Here is a 21149-nt window from a genome sequence, read left to right on the forward strand (position 1 = left end):
CGGAGTGTTTTCATTTTCTTTACACACACCTGAAGTCCCAGGTAGCTGCAGCACAACTTTCCCCGTTAGTTAGTGGCAGAGTTTTCCTTGTCTTGGAGGCAGGCCATGCCCGATAGCTCCTCGGGAATCCTCGGAGGAATCTCCAGAATGTTTTGGCCTCCCCTGGAGACAGCTGAATTTAGCAGGTAGCCATCCCAGACTTTTCCAAGGTAGTTACCCAAGGTGTTTTGTGTATGGTGGAGGCAGGCCCATGCTCGGTAGACCTCTGGGAGTCCTCCAAGGCAGCATGGGAGTGCTTTGCCTTTCCCTGGAGCCAGCCGAAGTCCTGGCTAGAAGATGCCTGTGACCCCTGTATGGGTACCTGAAAGGTTTTGTTCATGTGGGGGCAGGTCCATGGCTGGTAGCTTCCCCCACGGAAGTTACCCAAAGAGTTTTGCCTCTGCTGGAGGCAGTTCCATGCCCTGTAGCTCTCTCAGACTCCTCCCAGGCAGCTTTGGAGTGTTTGGAGTTTGCCTGGAGACAGCTGAGGTCCTTGGTAACAGCTGCAGCCTCGTCCTAGCTAGTTACCTGAAGAGTTTTCTTCATGTGTGAGGCAGGTTTATTCCCAGAAGCTCCCCGAGACTCCTTCCAGGCATCTCCAGTGTCCAGTGTTTAGCTTTGTCTGGAGACAGGTGAATTCCCTGGCAGCAGCCCCAGGCTCTTTGAAGGGAGCTACGCAAAGAGCATTGTGTATGTTGGGGGAAGGGCTGTGCTCAGTAGCTGGGTGGGAATTCTCCCAGGCACGTTCAGGATTGTCTTGGCCTCCTCTGGGGAAAGCTGAAGTCCCAGGCAGCAGCCCCAGACTCCTGCACGGTAGGCTACCCGAAGCGTTTTGTCCACGTTGGAGGCAGGTGCAAGCCCGGTAGCTCCCTGGGACTTGTCCCAGGCAGCTGCAGAATTTGTTGGTCTTCCCTGGAGAGAGCTGAATTTTGCAGGTAGCAGCCCCAGACTCCTCCAAGGAATCCACTCAGGGAGTGTTTTCACTGCTGGGGGATGGTCCATGCCCTGTAGCTTTCTGGGAGTCCTCCCAGGCAGCTTTGGAGTTTTTTGGCCTTCGCAGGATATAGCTGAAATCTCAGGTATCAGCCCCAGACTCCTCCAGGGAATCCACCTGAGGTGTTTTCTCAATGTTGGAGGCAGGTCCATGCTCTGTACCTTGCTGGGACTCCTGCGAAGCAGCCTGGGAGTGTTTTTTCCTTCCCTGGAGATGGCTGAATTTTCTGGGTAGCAGCCCCAGACTCCTCCTCGGTAGTTACCTGAAAAGTTTTCTTCATGTAGGACTCAGGTGCGTGCCCGGTAGCTCCCCGGGACTCCTCCCAGGTGTCTGCACAAGTGTTTTGGCCTCCTCTGGAGATGGATGAATTCTCCGGCAGGAGCCCGAGACTCTTCAAAGGTAGCTATGCTACTGAGCACTGTGTATGTTGGAGGCAGGTCATGCTCTGTAGTTCCCCGGGACCTCTCCCAGGCAGCTCCAGAATGTTTTGGCCTTGTCAGGAGCTGGATGAATTCCTTGGTGAGCAGCCCTGGACTCCTCCAAGGTTGCTAGCACAGGCATTTTGTCGATACTGGAGGCATGTCCGAGCTGGCTTTGTACCTTGCTGGGACTCCTCATCAGGCAGCTTGGGAGTGTTTTGCTGTTCCCTGGCTATAGATGAAGTTTCAGGTAGCATCCCCCAAGTCCTCTCTAGTTAGTTACTTGAAGAGCTTTCTTCATACTGAAGGCAGGTCCATGCCCTGCAGCTCCCCAGGACTCCTCTGCAGCATCTCCAGGAGCATTCTGATTTCTCCTGGAGACCAGGGAATTCCCTGGTAGCAGCCCCAGACTAGTCTAAGGTAACTACCTGAACAGCAATGTGTATGCTGGGGGAAAGTCCATGCCCAGTAGCTCCCCAGGACTCCTCCCAGGCATCTCCTGGATGGTGGTGGACTTGGCAGTGCTAGGTTAACAGTTGGACTTGATGGTCTTAAAGGTCTTTTCCCGCCTAAACAATTCTATGATACTCCAGGGGTGTCTTGGCGTCCAGGGGTGTCTTAGCTGCCCAGCTGCACAGAGGCTTTTCTCCATGGCGCTGACGTAGCACTGGACCTCGTCTGGTGTGGAAGTCTCGGTCTCATGCCCTTGCCACTGACAAGTGCAGATCATCTTGTGTACTCAGGAGCCCTTGTTTTATGATTCTGTGATTTTTCTGAGGAAGGTTTCTTAGCTCTGCTGCAGGAGATGGGTACAATTTGAATCAGGTAGATGTGTTTCAGATGCGGTGTTTCTTCACGGGCACTTCTGGCAGGGGTAGAAGGAGAACATGGTTATCCTGACCCAGTAGATTCTGTGTTCCCTCTTGTGGTTTTCCCTCTGAGGAGGATCAGGTGATGAAGCAAGAGACGTGTTTTCATCATAGGTGGTTAGCAGCTAGGCTGTCAGTGTCTTTCTATTGCGTTTGCCTTGTCACCACTGACTCAGCCAGGAGCCGTTTGTTCTTCTTCATGTTGAGACCTCGTGGTCTGACACCTTCTGAGGGGCATGCCATTTTAGGAGTCCTTCCCAAGGAGGGCAGCAGGGGTCGCAGAGCACGTGACCTCAGAGGGCCAATGGAGACAACCGATGCCCATTTTCTGTTGGGGTGTAGTTTTTCCTTGTTTACTTCACAGAAGTCCCCATGTTGCTGCACATTCTTTGGATCAAGTTTACCCTACTGCATCATCAGGTGTAGGCATGACTTTTAAAGCTCAGCCAACCCCAACACATGTCATTGCTCATGCTTTTGCTTTCCATAGCTGCACTCAGAAGAGCTTGGAGAGCGTGGAATAGAGGTGGATGCCAGACAGATGCGCCTCCTTAAGAGACCCCCACTTCACTCTCCACCCTGGCAGAGCCAGGAGGAGCCCTGGCCAGCAAGCAGAAGGAGAGGTATGAGGCAAAGCCAGGCTCCAAAGCCCTGTTGCAAGGCATCGCATGTGCAAAATCACTTTCTGATGCAAAACCAGGGTAGATACATAATAATGATAATGATAATGATAATGGTAATGATTTCTAAGTAGTCAGGGGCTGATACGGGCGATACCCCATTAGCAGTCAACAGAAAAGGCAAGGCTGCTTCTTTATAATGATATTTATTTATATTAATATAATGTTGTTTATAATAAAAATTGTCAGCATTATCACGATAATAATGATCCACCTTTAAAATGATAATTATTCACTGTTCATCAACCTTTTCCTTTACATTTGTGGCTGGGCAGAGTGTTTTTGCTTTCAAACAATGCCAGTTTGAGAACTAACATTTCTGGTCAGCTGTAGTTTTCTTGTTGGGTTTTGGGTTGGTTTGGGGAGTTTGATTGTGTGTTGTTTTTGTTTTTCCTGAGAAGAGCTGCTTTTGAATTGCTGTGAATTCAGTGGCTGGTTTGCAGCAGTAGAGCATGGAGGAGGAATCCGTATTGAAATAAAAGTGTTTTGGCTGGCAAGACAAAGAGGTGCCAGTTTGGAGAGTCCTTCTGCATCGTTCTGAAGGATTACCAGAGCAAGGCAGCAAGGAGTCTACATTGGAAACTCGATGTTCCTGTTGCTTAACTCCAGAGCGATTGCTGAGGTTGAGGGGGCTCTGGCCCTCTTTTTTCCAAACTGGAGAGAATTCAGTTCGAGGGAGAGCCTCTTTGGCAGTTTTAGTAGTTTAGGGCCAGAGTCCATTTGGGGGCTGGGGCCCTTGGGGCTGGGGGCTGTTTCTGCCCCGTGGGCTTGGCCTGGTGCTGCCAGCTGGGAAGGGGCTTTCCAAAATCCTGCTGGAAGGAGGCAGATGTGGGACCTGTGGACAGGGAGCACCCCTGGACCAGCCGCAGGACCTGCTGCCAAGCTGCATTCAGATCAGCTCTTCCCAGCAGGACACTGCCCAGGAGTGACTGTGAGTGTTGCTGTTCTCCCTCCGGAAGCATGGCACGCCCCAAGCACAGCCAGAGCTGCGCCTGTGCCAGGAGAAGCCTTTAAGCAGAGCCGGGGCTGATGGTGACAGCTCCCAGCAGCTGTCCAGGTCAGAGAGATGCAGGTAAGATGGCAGAGAGGGGACACTGAGTGGTTGTCACTTCTCTTGCAGGAACAGCGTTTAACAGCAGGAGGGAGGCAGGACGAAAGGGCCCATGATGTCAAAAAGCACATCAAACAACTGGTGCAGTCATGATGAGAGCAGAAGGAGATGAGAAGGAGATGCAGGTGACCCGTCTGGGACAATGCTTGCGAGGTAACATCTGCCACCCGAACCCAGGGCCAGAGAGAGGCAGTGGGAGGTGGTGGAGTGGGTGAGGAAGGTGCCTGGGAGAGGGGAGAGCAGGGGGAGGTGGGAGACCGAGATGGAGATGGAGGGGGAAAAGCCGGGGTGTTGGCAGTGAGGACGCTTCTCCTGTGGAGGGGCTTGTGAGGTCACTGGTGCCTGAGGAGCTGATAGGGCAGGAGCAGGCCCCTGGCTTGAGCAGGTGCTTGTGATGTCACTGGTGCCTGAGGAGCTGATAGGCCAGGAGCAGGCAGGTGTGAGCAGCCATCAAGGGGACTGCTTAGAAGGGGAAATGCCTGAGCAACAGAACGTTCCTGCGAGCCTGGGAGCTGTGAGCCTGGCGATCAGAAGCATCCCTGAGACGTGCAGCTGGCCGCTTTGCAGCACAGCTAGGGACCGAGAATCCAGGCACCTCCAGATCATCTCGGAAGTGAGACTCTGTCTGTTACGTTATTCTTCCCCCTTTGGGCTCACTTTTGGTGTGGGTTAGGTTTATGCACCCACCTCTGGGATGGCTGGGTCCCCTCTGGGATCGCTTTGTCCTCCCCTCTGGGATGATGCTTTGGCCCTTTCTGGAATCTAATTCACTCTGTACCAGTATTATATCTCCATATAAGTAATCCATCATCAGTATATCTGCTGCTCTTTCGAGGATAAGTTCTCTGCCTAATGACAACTTTGTAGTAACCTGGCTGTTGCTGTTCTCTTACTTATTCCTAAAAGATTGGTTGTTGCTATACGATTGCTTGCTGCTTTTATTGACTGCTGCCATCCTATTGATTGATGCTCTGCCATTGATTGCTGATAGAAATGGGAAGCAGGTCCATGCCCTGGAGCTCCCCAGGCCTCCTCCCAGGCATCTGCCCCAGTGTTTTGTCCTGCTGTGGAGGGAGCTGAAGTCCTGGGTAGCAGCCCCAGACTGCACCAGGGGAGACACCTGAAGAGTTTGGTGTATGTCGGAGGCACTCTGGAACTCCTCGCAGGGATTTCCCGGGGTCCTTTGGTTTCTTCTGGAGACAAGTGAATTCCCAGGTAGCAGCCCCAGAATCTTCTAAGGTAGCTACCCAAAGAGCATGGTGCATGTTGGGGGCAGGTCCATGCCTGTTTTTACTTCAGGACTTTTCCCATACATCTGACGGAGTGTTTTCATTTTCTTTACACACACCTGAAGTCCCAGGTAGCTGCAGCACAACTTTCCCCGTTAGTTAGTGGCAGAGTTTTCCTTGTCTTGGAGGCAGGCCATGCCCGATAGCTCCTCGGGAATCCTCGGAGGAATCTCCAGAATGTTTTGGCCTCCCCTGGAGACAGCTGAATTTAGCAGGTAGCCATCCCAGACTTTTCCAAGGTAGTTACCCAAGGTGTTTTGTGTATGGTGGAGGCAGGCCCATGCTCGGTAGACCTCTGGGAGTCCTCCAAGGCAGCATGGGAGTGTTTTGCCTTTCCCTGGAGCCAGCTGAAGTCCTGGATAGAAGATGCATGTGACACCTGTATGGTTACCTGAAAGGTTTTGTTCATGTGGGGGGCAGGTCCATGCCTGGTAGCTTCCCCCACGGAAGTTCTCCCAAAGAGTTTTGCCTCTGCTGGAGGCAGTTCCATGCCCTGTAGCTCTCTCAGACTCCTCCCAGGCAGCTTTGGAGTGTTTGGAGTTTGCCTGGAGACAGCTGAGGTCCTTGGTAACAGCTGCAGCCTCGTCCTAGCTGGTTAGCGGAAGAATTTTCTTAAACATGTGTGAGGCAGGTTTATTCCCAGAAGCTTCCCGAGACTCCTTCCAGGCATCTCCAGTGTCCAGTGTTTAGCTTTGTCTGGAGACAGGTGAATTCCCTGGCAGCAGCCCCAGGCTCTTTGAAGGGAGCTACGCAAAGAGCATTGTGTATGTTGGGGGAAGGGCTGTGCTCAGTAGCTGGGTGGGAATTCTCCCAGGCACGTTCAGGATTGTCTTGGCCTCCTCTGGGGAAAGCTGAAGTCCCAGGCAGCAGCCCCAGACTCCTGCACAGTAGCTACCCGAAGCGTTTTGTCCACGTTGGAGGCAGGTGCAAGCCCGGTAGCTCCCTGGGACTTGTCCCAGGCAGCTGCAGAATTTGTTGGTCTTCCCTGGAGAGAGCTGAATTTTGCAGGTAGCAGCCCCAGACTCCTCCAAGGAATCCACTCAGGGAGTGTTTTCACTGCTGGGGGATGGTCCATGCCCTGTAGCTTTCTGGGAGTCCTCCCAGGCAGCTTTGGAGTTTTTGGGCCTTCGCAGGATATAGCTGAAATCTCAGGTATCAGCCCCAGACTCCTCCAGGGAATCCACCTGAGGTGTTTTCTCAATGTTGGAGGCAGGTCCATGCTCTGTACCTTGCTGGGACTCCTGCGAAGCAGCCTGGGAGTGTTTTTTCCTTCCCTGGAGATGGCTGAATTTTCTGGGTAGCAGCCCCAGACTCCTCCTCGGTAGTTACCTGAAAAGTTTTCTTCATGTAGGACTCAGGTGCGTGCCCGGTAGCTCCCCGGGACTCCTCCCAGGTGTCTGCACAAGTGTTTTGGCCTCCTCTGGAGACGGATGAATTCTCCGGCAGGAGCCCGAGACTCTTCAAAGGTAGCTATGCTACTGAGCACTGTGTATGTTGGAGGCAGGTCATGCTCTGTAGTTCCCCGGGACCTCTCCCAGGCAGCTCCAGAATGTTTTGGCCTTGTCAGGAGCTGGATGAATTCCTTGGTGAGCAGCCCTGGACTCCTCCAAGGTTGCTAGCACAGGCCTTTTGTCGATACTGGAGGCATGTCCGTGCTTTGTACCTTGCTGGGACTCCTCATCAGGCAGCTTGGGAGTGTTTTGCTGTTCCCTGGCTATAGATGAAGTTTCAGGTAGCATCCCCCAAGTCCTCTCTAGTTAGTTACTTGAAGAGCTTTCTTCATACTGAAGGCAGGTCCATGCCCTGCAGCTCCCCAGGACTCCTCTGCAGCATCTCCAGGAGCATTCTGATTTCTCCTGGAGACCAGGGAATTCCCTGGTAGCAGCCCCAGACTAGTCTAAGGTAACTACCTGAACAGCAATGTGTATGCTGGGGGAAAGTCCATGCCCAGTAGCTCCCCAGGACTCCTCCCAGGCATCTCCTGGATGGTGGTGGACTTGGCAGTGCTAGGTTAACAGTTGGACTTGATGGTCTTAAAGGTCTTTTCCCGCCTAAACAATTCTATGATTCTCCAGGGGTGTCTTGGCGTCCAGGGGTGTCTTAGCTGCCCAGCTGCACAGAGGCTTTTCTCCATGGCGCTGACGTAGCACTGGACCTCGTCTGGTGTGGAAGTCTCGGTCTCATGCCCTTGCCACTGACAAGTGCAGATCATCTTGTGTACTCAGGAGCCCTTGTTTTATGATTCTGTGATTTTTCTGAGGAAGGTTTCTTAGCTCTGCTGCAGGAGATGGGTACAATTTGAATCAGGTAGATGTGTTTCAGATGCGGTGTTTCTTCACGGGCACTTCTGGCAGGGGTAGAAGGAGAACATGGTTATCCTGACCCAGTAGATTCTGTGTTCCCTCTTGTGGTTTTCCCTCTGAGGAGGATCAGAAAGGATGAAGCAAGAGACGTGTTTTCATCATAGGTGGTTAGCAGCTAGGCTGTCAGTGTCTTTCTATTGCGTTTGCCTTGTCACCACTGACTCAGCCAGGAGCCGTTTGTTCTTCTTCATGTTGAGACCTCGTGGTCTGACACCTTCTGAGGGGCATGCCATTTTAGGAGTCCTTCCCAAGGAGGGCAGCAGGGGTCGCAGAGCACGTGACCTCAGAGGGCCAATGGAGACAACCGATGCCCATTTTCTGTTGGGGTGTAGTTTTTCCTTGTTTACTTCACAGAAGTCCCCATGTTGCTGCACATTCTTTGGATCAAGTTTACCCTACTGCATCATCAGGTGTAGGCATGACTTTTAAAGCTCAGCCAACCCCAACACATGTCATTGCTCATGCTTTTGCTTTCCATAGCTGCACTCAGAAGAGCTTGGAGAGCGTGGAATAGAGGTGGATGCCAGACAGATGCGCCTCCTTAAGAGACCCCCACTTCACTCTCCACCCTGGCAGAGCCAGGAGGAGCCCTGGCCAGCAAGCAGAAGGAGAGGTATGAGGCAAAGCCAGGCTCCAAAGCCCTGTTGCAAGGCATCGCATGTGCAAAATCACTTTCTGATGCAAAACCAGGGTAGATGCACGTAGGAACTCCGCAGTTCATGATTTCCAAGTAGTCAGGGGCTGATACGGGCGATACCCCATTAGCAGTCAACAGAAAAGGCAAGGCTGCTTCTTTATAGTGATATTTATTTATATTAATATAATGTTGTTTATAATAAAAATTGTCAGCATTATCACGATAATAATGATCCACCTTTAAAATGATAATTATTCACTGTTCATCAACCTTTTCCTTTACATTTGTGGCTGGGCAGAGTGTTTTTTGCTTTCAAACAATGCCAGTTTGAGAACTAACATTTCTGGTCAGCTGTAGTTTTCTTGTTGGGTTTTGGGTTGGTTTGGGGAGTTTGATTGTGTGTTGTTTTTGTTTTTCCTGAGAAGAGCTGCTTTTGAATTGCTGTGAATTCAGTGGCTGGTTTGCAGCAGTAGAGCATGGAGGAGGAATCCGTATTGAAATAAAAGTGTTTTGGCTGGCAAGACAAAGAGGTGCCAGTTTGGAGAGTCCTTCTGCATCGTTCTGAAGGATTACCAGAGCAAGGCAGCAAGGAGTCTACATTGGAAACTCGATGTTCCTGTTGCTTAACTCCAGAGCGATTGCTGAGGTTGAGGGGGCTCTGGCCCTCTTTTTTCCAAACTGGAGAGAATTCAGTTCGAGGGAGAGCCTCTTTGGCAGTTTTAGTAGTTTAGGGCCAGAGTCCATTTGGGGGCTGGGGCCCTTGGGGCTGGGGGCTGTTTCTGCCCCGTGGGCTTGGCCTGGTGCTGCCAGCTGGGAAGGGGCTTTCCAAAATCCTGCTGGAAGGAGGCAGATGTGGGACCTGTGGACAGGGAGCACCCCTGGACCAGCCGCAGGACCTGCTGCCAAGCTGCATTCAGATCAGCTCTTCCCAGCAGGACACTGCCCAGGAGTGACTGTGAGTGTTGCTGTTCTCCCTCCGGAAGCATGGCACGCCCCAAGCACAGCCAGAGCTGCGCCTGTGCCAGGAGAAGCCTTTAAGCAGAGCCGGGGCTGATGGTGACAGCTCCCAGCAGCTGTCCAGGTCAGAGAGATGCAGGTAAGATGGCAGAGAGGGGACACTGAGTGGTTGTCACTTCTCTTGCAGGAACAGCGTTTAACAGCAGGAGGGAGGCAGGACGAAAGGGCCCATGATGTCAAAAAGCACATCAAACAACTGGTGCAGTCATGATGAGAGCAGAAGGAGATGAGAAGGAGATGCAGGTGACCCGTCTGGGACAATGCTTGCGAGGTAACATCTGCCACCCGAACCCAGGGCCAGAGAGAGGCAGTGGGAGGTGGTGGAGTGGGTGAGGAAGGTGCCTGGGAGAGGGGAGAGCAGGGGGAGGTGGGAGACCGAGATGGAGATGGAGGGGGAAAAGCCGGGGTGTTGGCAGTGAGGACGCTTCTCCTGTGGAGGGGCTTGTGAGGTCACTGGTGCCTGAGGAGCTGATAGGGCAGGAGCAGGCCCCTGGCTTGAGCAGGTGCTTGTGATGTCACTGGTGCCTGAGGAGCTGATAGGCCAGGAGCAGGCAGGTGTGAGCAGCCATCAAGGGGACTGCTTAGAAGGGGAAATGCCTGAGCAGCAGAACGTTCCTGCGAGCCTGGGAGCTGTGAGCCTGGCGATCAGAAGCATCCCTGAGACGTGCAGCTGGCCGCTTTGCAGCACAGCTAGGGACCGAGAATCCAGGCACCTCCAGATCATCTCGGAAGTGAGACTCTGTCTGTTACGTTATTCTTCCCCCTTTGGGCTCACTTTTGGTGTGGGTTAGGTTTATGCACCCACCTCTGGGATGGCTGGGTCCCCTCTGGGATCGCTTTGTCCTCCCCTCTGGGATGATGCTTTGGCCCTTTCTGGAATCTAATTCACTCTGTACCAGTATTATATCTCCATATAAGTAATCCATCATCAGTATATCTGCTGCTCTTTCGAGGATAAGTTCTCTGCCTAATGACAACTTTGTAGTAACCTGGCTGTTGCTGTTCTCTTACTTATTCCTAAAAGATTGGTTGTTGCTATACGATTGCTTGCTGCTTTTACTGACTGCTGCCATCCTATTGATTGATGCTCTGCCATTGATTGCTGATAGAAATGGGAAGCAGGTCCATGCCCTGGAGCTCCCCAGGCCTCCTCCCAGGCATCTGCCCCAGTGTTTTGTCCTGCTGTGGAGGGAGCTGAAGTCCTGGGTAGCAGCCCCAGACTGCACCAGGGGAGACACCTGAAGAGTTTGGTGTATGTCGGAGGCACTCTGGAACTCCTCGCAGGGATTTCCCGGGGTCCTTTGGTTTCTTCTGGAGACAAGTGAATTCCCAGGTAGCAGCCCCAGAATCTTCTAAGGTAGCTACCCAAAGAGCATGGTGCATGTTGGGGGCAGGTCCATGCCTGTTTTTACTTCAGGACTTTTCCCATACATCTGACGGAGTGTTTTCATTTTCTTTACACACACCTGAAGTCCCAGGTAGCTGCAGCACAACTTTCCCCGTTAGTTAGTGGCAGAGTTTTCCTTGTCTTGGAGGCAGGCCATGCCCGATAGCTCCTCGGGAATCCTCGGAGGAATCTCCAGAATGTTTTGGCCTCCCCTGGAGACAGCTGAATTTAGCAGGTAGCCATCCCAGACTTTTCCAAGGTAGTTACCCAAGGTGTTTTGTGTATGGTGGAGGCAGGCCCATGCTCGGTAGACCTCTGGGAGTCCTCCAAGGCAGCATGGGAGTGTTTTGCCTTTCCCTGGAGCCAGCTGAAGTCCTGGATAGAAGATGCATGTGACACCTGTATGGTTACCTGAAAGGTTTTGTTCATGTGGGGGGCAGGTCCATGGCTGGTAGCTTCCCCCACGGAAGTTACCCAAAGAGTTTTCCCTCTGTTGGAGGCAGTTCCATGCCCTGTAGCTCTCTCAGACTCCTCCCAGGCAGCTTTGGAGTGTTTGGAGTTTGCCTGGAGACAGCTGAGGTCCTTGGTAACAGCTGCAGCCTCGTCCTAGCTAGTTACCTGAAGAGTTTTCTTCATGTGTGAGGCAGGTTTATTCCCAGAAGCTCCCCGAGACTCCTTCCAGGCATCTCCAGTGTCCAGTGTTTTGGCTTTGTCTGGAGACAGGTGAATTCCCTGGCAGCAGCCCCAGGCTCTTTGAAGGGAGCTACGCAAAGAGCATTGTGTATGTTGGGGGAAGGGCTGTGCTCAGTAGCTGGGTGGGAATTCTCCCAGGCACGTTCAGGATTGTCTTGGCCTCCTCTGGGGAAAGCTGAAGTCCCAGGCAGCGGCCCCAGACTCCTGCACGGTAGCTACCCGAAGCGTTTTGTCCACGTTGGAGGCAGGTGCAAGCCCGGTAGCTCCCTGGGACTTGTCCCAGGCAGCTGCAGAATTTGTTGGTCTTCCCTGGAGAGAGCTGAATTTTGCAGGTAGCAGCCCCTGACTCCTCCAAGGAATCCACTCAGGGAGTGTTTTCACTGTTGGGGCATGGTCCATGCCCTGTAGCTTTCTGAAAGTCCTCCCAGGCAGCTTTGGAGTTTTTTGGCCTTCGCAGGATATAGCTGAAATCTCAGGTATCAGCCCCAGACTCCTCCAGGGAATCCACCTGAGGTGTTTTCTCAATGTTGGAGGCAGGTCCATGCTCTGTACCTTGCTGGGACTCCTGCGAAGCAGCCTGGGAGTGTTTTTTCCTTCCCTGGAGATGGCTGAATTTTCTGGGTAGCAGCCCCAGACTCCTCCTCGGTAGTTACCTGAAAAGTTTTCTTCATGTAGGACTCAGGTGCGTGCCCGGTAGCTCCCCGGGACTCCTCCCAGGTGTCTGCACAAGTGTTTTGGCCTCCTCTGGAGATGGATGAATTCTCCGGCAGGAGCCCGAGACTCTTCAAGGGTAGCTATGCTACTGAGCACTGTGTATGTTGGAGGCAGGTCATGCTCTGTAGTTCCCCGGGACCTCTCCCAGGCAGCTCCAGAATGTTTTGGCCTTGTCAGGAGCTGGATGAATTCCTTGGTGAGCAGCCCTGGACTCCTCCAAGGTTGCTAGCACAGGCATTTTGTCGATACTGGAGGCATGTCCGTGCTTTGTACCTTGCTGGGACTCCTCTCAGGCAGCTTGGGAGTGTTTTGCTGTTCCCTGGATATAGATGAAGTTTCAGGTAGCATCCCCCAAGTCCTCTCTAGTTAGTTACTTGAAGAGCTTTCTTCATACTGAAGGCAGGTCCATGCCCTGCAGCTCCCCAGGACTCCTCTGCAGCATCTCCAGGAGCATTCTGATTTCTCCTGGAGACCAGGGAATTCCCTGGTAGCAGCCCCAGACTAGTCTAAGGTAACTACCTGAACAGCAATGTGTATGCTGGGGGAAAGTCCATGCCCAGTAGCTCCCCAGGACTCCTCCCAGGCATCTCCTGGATGGTGGTGGACTTGGCAGTGCTAGGTTAACAGTTGGACTTGATGATCTCAAAGGTCTTTTCCTGCCTAAACAATTCTATGATTCTCCAGGAGTGTCTTAGCTACCCAAAGAGCATTGTGTATGTTGGGGGCAGGTCCATGCCTGGTAGCTCTTCTGCACCTCTTGCAGGCAGCTCTGCAATGTTTTGGCCTCCCCTGGAGACCACGGAATGTCACAGGGGGCAGCCCCAGACTCCTCCAGGGAATCCAGCCAAGGAGTTCTATCAATGTTGGAGGCAGGTCCGTGCTCTGTACCTTGTAGGTACAGGAGCAGGGATTTGGACTTGATGATCCTTATGGGTGACCTTTTTCCAGGGGTTCAGTGACTTTTCCTCAGGTTTCAGCACACAGTTTGGAAGACAAGCCAGAGCTGCTTTCCTCCTTTTAGACACTCATCAGACATGACCTGAGGTTTGTGAGCATTCCCACACTGCTGCCCAGCTGCACAGAGGCTTTTCTCCACAGCACTAACGTAGCACTGGACCTCGTCTGGTGTGGAAGTCTCGGTCTCATGCCCTTGCCACTGACAAGTGCAGATCATCCTGTGTACTCAGTAGCCCTTGTTTTATGATTCTGTGATTTTTCTGAGGAAGGTTTCTTAGCTCTGCTGCAGGAGATGGGTGCAATTTGAATCAGGTAGATGTGTATCAGATGCGGTGTTTCTTCAAGGGCACTTCTGGCAGGGGTAGAAGGAGAACATGGTTATCCTGACCCAGTAGATTCTGTGTTCCCTCTTGTGGTTTTCCCTCTGAGGAGGATCAGGTGATGAAGCAAGAGACGTGTTTTCATCATAGGTGGTTAGCAGCTAGGCTGTCAGTGTCTTTCTATTGCATTTGCCTTGCCACCACTGACTCAGCCAGGAGCCGTTTGTTCTTCTTCATGTTGAGACCTCGTGGTCTGACACCTTCTGAGGGGCATGCCATTTTAGGAGTCCTTCCCAAGGAGGGCAGCAGGGGTCGCAGAGCACGTGACCTCAGAGGGCCAATGGAGACAACCGATGCCCATTTTCTGTTGGGGTGTAGTTTTTCCTTGTTTACTTCACAGAAGTCCCCATGTTGCTGCACATTCTTTGGATCAAGTTTACCCTACTGCATCATCAGGTGTAGGCATGACTTTTAAAGCTCAGCCAACCCCAACACATGTCATTGCTCATGCTTTTGCTTTCCATAGCTGCACTCAGAAGAGCTTGGAGAGCGTGGAATAGAGGTGGATGCCAGACAGATGCGCCTCCTTAAGAGACCCCCACTTCACTCTCCACCCTGGCAGAGCCAGGAGGAGCCCTGGCCAGCAAGCAGAAGGAGAGGTATGAGGCAAAGCCAGGCTCCAAAGCCCTGTTGCAAGGCATCGCATGTGCAAAATCACTTTCTGATGCAAAACCAGGGTAGATGCACATAGGAACTGCTCCGCAATCTGCTGTGGCACTAACCTTGGAATTTAGCAAGGGTGCTTCTTTTTAGGCATGGCTTGTGCCTCTTTCAGCTCAAAGTGACCATCTTTAGCAATGCTGTGCCCTATCGAAGTAGAATGCAGCCAGAGAGGAGTTGGGAAGGGGGATGTGAGCAGCAGTAGTGTCCAGGTGAGCAGAAAACCCCAGGTATCTTTCCTGGAATCCATCCTGCTCTGGTCACCCTGCGTGGTTAGGTGTCCGGTCAAGAGGACAAACCTGGCAGCATTTTCCTTGTGTACCTGGTGCGGTCACAAGTCAAGCAGTTAGCCTGGCCATTTTCATTATGGTGACGTCCTAAATGAATCCTTGCAAGGCTCTGAAATAGAAAAAACCATCCTCCTACCTAATAAGCTAAGTAGTGGTGCACAAGCATTCATGATTTCCAAGTAGTCAGGGACTGATAAGGGCGATACCCCATTAGCAGTCAACAGAAAAGGCAAGGCTGCTTCTTTATAATGATATTTATTTATAATAATACAATGTTATTTATAATAAAAATTGTCAGCATTATCATGATAATAATGATCCACCTTTAAAATGATAATTATTCACTGTTCATCAACCTATTCCTTTAGATTTGTGGCTGGGCAGAGTGTTTTTGCTTTCAAACAATGCCAGTTTGAAAACTAGCATTTCTCATCAGCTGTAGCTTTCTTGTTGGGTTTTGGGTTGGTTTGGGGAGTTTGATTGTGTGTTGTTTTTTTTTTTTTCCCTGAGAAGAGCTGCTTTTGAATTGCTGTGAATTCAGTGGCTGGTTTGCAGCAGTAGAGCATGGAGGAGGAATCCGTATTGTCATAAAAGTGTTTTGGCTGGCAAGACAAAGAGGTCCCAGTTTGGAGAGTCCTTCTGCATCGTTCTGAAGGATTACCAGAGCAAGGCAGCAAGGAGTCTACATTCGAAACTCGATGTTCCTGTTGCTTAACTCCAGAGCGATTGCTGAGGTTGAGGGGGCTCTGGCCCAACTCCAAAAAGGTGGGGAAAGCCAGAGAATAGTCAGGAGTTAAGGGAGCTGCCTTCTCCTGAGAGATGTCATTTGGTTCTGGCAAAGGGAATCTCTGCTAGCAAGGATGGTCATCCCTTGTGATTGTAACAAAATGGAAATGTCTCCCAAGTTCCTGCCCTTCCTCCTTAATACAGGAGCACCTTTTCTTGCTTTCTTCTGGTCAAATTGCTCAAGCCCTTGAGAGAAACTTCTTTCTGTGGCTGATGGCAGAAGGAGATGGGGGAGAAGATAGAGCAGAAGATTCTCGGGAGGACCGAGCTTGGATGCAAGTTACAAAGTCTTTGAATAGAAAAAGTTTGGCATAATGGTATGTGCAACGATAACTGCAATGGTATCGTCATCTGCAGTGGTACCTGCCTCTGCAGTTGTATCTGCACCTGCAGTGGCATTTACCTCTGCCGTGTAATCTTAATCTGTAATGGTATCTGCAGCTGAAATGGCGTCTCAGATGGTATCTACATCTACAGTGGTAGCTGCAATGGTATCTGCATCTGCAGTGGCATCTGCGTCTGCCTACAAGTTACTAAATCTTGGAATATAATCTGCACTGCATAATATTCTTGGCTTCTTTTTAGTTATTTATTTTTCTTTTTTAATTTGGCCTTTTGGGAAGAAAGCAAACATGGACAGGGTTATTTTGGATTAAGACAGGAGGTGTCATTTTGACCAGAACTTCAGATTGCCAAAGTTGTTTGGTTTTTTTCTTTTTACTTCTGATTTTTGCAATCAGACGCACCTGTATGCTCTGGCCGCTCCATTTCCCAGCCCCTGGGGCAGCGGGAGCATGCTGACCAATAGCACTGGCCTGCCCCTGCTTTTACTGTTTTCGGTGTTGCCTGGCTCACGCCCGTCCCCCGCTGCTGAGGAAGCGGCGTCTCTGCAAAGAGCAAGGGCAGAGCGTTTTCTGCAGCGGGGTCTGGAGATACAGACGCTGCGGTTGTTGGCTCCTTACCCGCTTCTGCAACAGGGTCGGGACAACTCTAGTCGCGTCCGTGTTGAAGCCGTTTGAGTGTCGGAGGCAATGAAGGGATTTCTTTGGTCCCTCCCCACCAAAGGCAGTGTGGGCTGGGAGTCAGAGTGTTGCAGTGGTCAGGAGGGTGTTTTCTTCCTCACAGAGACGAGCGTGCCTCCTTTACGAGCAGGACTCAACCTGCGAATCCCCAGCAGAAGGTTTCTTGAGCAGCGCTGTGCCCCCTTTCCCCCAGCTCTGAGCTCCTCGGCCCCTGGGGAGGCAGGAGGAGGGCAGGGACTGTGAGAGCCGGAGGCAGAGGCCAGGAGAGGGGATGGGGGAGCGGGGTGGAAGGTGACATTGCTGGGGTGCGGTGAGGTCACTTGCGTGGGAGGAAGCTGATTGATCAGGAGCAGCAGGTGGCAGTGAGGTGCTCAGTGCCTGCCAGTGACAGCGCAGAGAGGAGGGAGCTGGGGGGCAGAGGAGAGGCCGGTTGGGGGGCAGGCAAGGGGCCAGCAGCGAGGGGAGGGCTGGGGCGGGGCTGGTGAGGTCACTTCTGCTGGAGATGCTGATAGGGTAGGAGTAGGCCCGTGGCTTGGAAGATGCTTGTGAGGTCACTTCTGTCCCTGCAGGTGATAGGCCAGCAGCAAGCTTGTGGCTGGGTGGGTGTTTGTGAGGTGCCTTCAGCTGGAGCTGCTGCTAGGCCAGCAGCAGGCTAGAGGGGCATTGCCGGGTCTCTCCTCTCCACTGTGGCCGTGGTGTCTCCTCCTCCTGCCCCCTAGCAGGACGAAGAGCCTGGCTGAAGGTCCTGGCGGGCTGTGACGAGCCCTGGAGCCCTCTCCTGAGCCACCCCGTGCCCTCGGCCTCTCCCTGGGTGGGGAGTGCTCCCGCGTCCTGGCTGCAGCTGGTGGATGTCTGTCCTGTATCGGGATGGGGGGAACGTGTGGGTGTGGAGGGAGGAAGCCCCGTAGGCGGCACGGTGTTGCATATGTGGTCTGAGCAGTGCTGAGCAGGGGATAATGCCTCGGTGTGCTGTGAGTGTATCTGTAATGGTGTCGCTGTCTGCATCGGTATGTGGAATGCTGTCGATATCTGCAACGGGATCAGTATCTGCAATGGCCTCTGCATCTGCAATGGTATTTGGATCTGCCGTGGCATCTACGAAGGTATCTGCATCTGGAATGGTGTGTGTGCAACCGTACCGTTGTCTGCAACTCTCCAGTGCAGATGGCGTTGCAGGTGCAGATACCATTGCAGATAGCGTTGCAGATGCAGATAGGATTGAAGGTTCGGATGCCAGTGCAGATAACATTGCAGATGCAGGTAGTATTTCAGAGGCAGGTGCCATTGCAGGAATCACTGCAGATGGAGGGACAGCTGCAGGTGCTGCTGCAGATGCCAGAAGAGATGCAGATTCCATTGAAGTTACAATGGCAGATGCAGATACAATTTCAGATGCAGTTGCAGGTGTCGGCATTGGTGTCTCTATGTTAGTATTGGTGTCTGTCTGTAATGGTAACTGTATGAGTGCCTGCATGTGTAATAGCACCTGTATCTGAGCCTACAATTGTATTTGTCTCAATGTCTACAATTGTATTTGTATGAATAGCTTCACTTGGAATGGTAACTCTGTCCCCTGGAGAATGGACTCTCATTGTATCTGTACTTCTATGTGTAATTGTATCTGTACTTGTAATTGCATCTGCGGTGGTATTCGTGTAATGGTGCCTGGGAGTGCACTTTGTACTGTTTATTTATATCTTTATCTGCCATTGTATCTGGAACTTTATGGATTTTGTGCCTGTATCTGCAATTGTATCTGAAATTCCATGGGCATCTGTATCTGTAATTAAACTAGCTTATGCAGTGGTATGCGCGATGGTGCTGGTACCTGTGGTGGTGATGGTGCCAGTAGTATCTGTGCCCCTACTGGTATCTCTGGCTGTACCTGTAACTCTGCCTGTACCTGCACCTGCATAGGGAATGGTACCTGTACCTGCAGGTGGACTTGCAATGGTTTCTGTAGGTGTCTGTGTATTTGGTTTCTGTAGGCGCGTGAGTCATTCTCTCGCTAGCTGAAATAGTAGCAGAACGGCTCTCTCTAATGGTCTCTGTACCGCTGGCGGTCTGGGTATGGGTGTGACTGTGTGTAATGGTATCGCGGTCTCTGTACTGGTATCAGGAGCTGTAAGAGTAGTGGTAGAGGCATCTGCAATGGTATTGGTAGCTGCCTGGGTAAGTGCAATGCTGTCGCTATCTGCAATGGGATGAGTATCTGCAGTGGCACCAGCAATGGTTTCTTCAATGCCAGTGGCACCTGCACCTGAAGCGTTATTTGCCAATGGCATCTGCAGGGTTCTCAGCAGCGGTACGTGCATCTGAAATGGTGCCTGCCCTGGCATCCGAACCTGCAATGCCACCTGCAGTGGTATGTTCAGTGGCACCTTCTCTCTGTGTATCGGTATGTGTAGTGGTATCTGTATGTGTAATGCTGTCTGTAAGTGTAATTGTATCCGTACCTCCAGCTGTCTCTGGATCAGCAATTGTATCTGTGTGTGTTGCGGAGTCTGGAGCTGGAGTTCTGTCTCTGCTTGTACCTCTGTGGGTATTTGTGTCCGTCTCTGTAACTGCACCCGTGTCCGTCCTTGTCTTTGTATCCATGTCGGCATCCTCATCCACCGCCCTGTCGGTGACTGTCTGTGTAGTTATCTGTATATGTATCTGTACCTCTGCGTGTAACAGCACATCTGTGTGTAACAGCAGCTGCAGTTGTATCGGTGTCTTTATGTGTAAGGGTTCCTTTGTCTGTCGTGGTACCTCAGTCAGTAGTGGCGTCACTTGCTGTAGCTGCTCTTGGTGGTGGTGTAACTGAATGTGCACTTGCAAGGGAGACTGTCCTTGTACCGTCAATTGTGTGTGTAACTGTACCTTTATCTGGAATGGTGTCTGTTCTGTGCCTGTATTTGCAATTGTATCAGCAGTTCAATGTGAATCTGTGTATGCAATTCTGTCGGTCGCTGTGATGGTACTGGTACCTGCATTTCTAATGGTGCCAGCACGCGTGTCTCGAATGGCGTCTGTAGCTCTACCCGTCCTTCGGCCCGTTACTGTATCTGCAATGATACTGCATCTGCAATGGTGCCTGCAATTCTTCAGTGCCACCTGGAACGCAGTATTGGATCTGCAATGGTATCTGCATCTGCAACAGCGTCTGCAGTGGTGTCTGCATGTGGAATGGCATTTCTCTCTGAATTCTTGCATGCATCTGCAATGGCGTCTGTGGTCATACCTGCACCTGCAGTAGCATCTGCAATGGTGTCTTCAATGGTATCCTCATGCAATCAGATGTTCTTCTGCCACTCTAGCTGCATCTGCAACACCGTCTGCAATGGCATGTGCCTCTGCAATGCCATGTGCATTGCTATCTCCATCTGTGATGTTCTGAGGAATGCATTGTGCCTCAGCAATGCCACCCGCAAGGGTGTCTGCAATGCTGATTCATTCTGCAATGCCATCTGCAATGGCATCTGCACCTGCTGTGGTATCTGCGTCTGTAATGGAATCTGCAACGGCATACACATTGCTAAGAGCTTCTGGAATTGCTCCTACAGTGGTATCTGCATCTGCAATGGCGTCTGCATCTGCAATGCTCTCTGCATCTGCAATGGCATCTGCAGTGGTATCTGCATCTGGAGTGGTCTCTGCAATGGCATTTGCTGTGGTATCTTCAATGGCACCTTCAGTGCTATCGGAGCATGGACTGAAACTGCCATGGCATCTGCGTGGTATCTGCATCTGCAATGGCATTTGCCACTCTTTCTGCATTTGCATGGGTGTCTGCATCTGCAATGGCACCTGCAGTAACATCTGCTTCTGCAATGGTGTCTGCCACTGCAGTGGTATCTCCAATGGTATCTGCCCTGGCACCTGTATCTGCAATGGCATCAGCACCTTCAAATGCTTCATTTGCAATGGCACCTGCAATGGCATCAGCATCTTCAGTGGCATCTCCATCTGCAGTTCCATCTAAAATCTCATCTGCATCTGCAGTGTGATCTGGAACGGTCTCTGCAATGGTGTCTGCATCTGCCATGGCATCTTCATCTGCAGTCACGTCTGCAATGGCATCTGCATCTGCTATGGCATCTGCAGTGGAGTCTGTAACAGGATCTCCAATATTTCGTGCCAGTAACTCTCATTGTATCTGCATATTTAATGGGTGTCTGTAATGGTATCGGTATCTGTGATGGTACTTGTGATGCTCTTAATAGCTGTATTTCTGATGGGACCAGCATCTGTCTCTCGTATGCTGGCTGTACCCGTAATTGTACCTGTAACTGTATCTGTCTTGGCAATGGTATCTGTATCTGCACGTGTACTTGTAATGGCTTCTGTGAGTGGACACGTATCAGTATCTGCAGAGGTGTCTCCCTCTGCCATGGTATTTGCATCTGTGTTGGCACCTGCAATTGTCTCTGCGTCTGCAGTGGTATCTGCGTCCCCAGCGGTGTCTCCACCTGCTGTGGAATCTGCACTGATATCTGCATCTGCCGTGCTCTCTGCATCAGGATCTGCAATGGTATCTCCATCTGCAGCTGCATCTTTAATTTTAACTGCATCTGCAGCGGGTACGGTGCTCTGTTGTGGATTTGCTCCTACACCAGTGTGGATACCACAGGGGTGTTTTGCTTATCGCTGAACAGTTCTTACTTAGATAGCAGGGAGGCCTTTTCTGCTTCTCGCAGTGCCCTGCCAGTGAGCAGGCTGGGGGTGCTCGAGAAGTTGGGAGGGGACACAGCTGGGACCGCTGACCCCAGCTGACCAAACCGGAGACCCAAGCCCCAACTCTATCAGTTACCCCTACAGTCGGCTCCAGCTGAGCGTGAAGGAAAGGTATCCCTTCAA

General features: G+C 51.6%; 1 long non-coding RNA gene across 1 annotated transcript in view; it reads left to right on the forward strand.

The window, feature by feature from the left end:
- Nucleotides 1-14148, forward strand: part of LOC148050683 (uncharacterized) — a 34235-nt gene extending 20087 nt beyond the window's left edge. Inside the window, exons 9-13 of the long non-coding RNA XR_015700875.1 lie at nucleotides 2812-2944; nucleotides 4122-4265; nucleotides 8245-8377; nucleotides 9546-9689; nucleotides 14016-14148. This is a non-coding gene — a long non-coding RNA (uncharacterized LOC148050683). The remainder of the gene's footprint in view (nucleotides 1-2811; nucleotides 2945-4121; nucleotides 4266-8244; nucleotides 8378-9545; nucleotides 9690-14015) is intronic.
- The last annotated feature ends 7001 nt before the right edge of the window (nucleotides 14149-21149 follow it).

The sequence above is a fragment of the Nipponia nippon genome, unplaced genomic scaffold (assembly GCF_047370975.1).
Source record: "Nipponia nippon isolate SJK-2023a ecotype South Korea unplaced genomic scaffold, ASM4737097v1 scaffold_74, whole genome shotgun sequence".
Taxonomy (NCBI): domain Eukaryota; kingdom Metazoa; phylum Chordata; class Aves; order Pelecaniformes; family Threskiornithidae; genus Nipponia; species Nipponia nippon.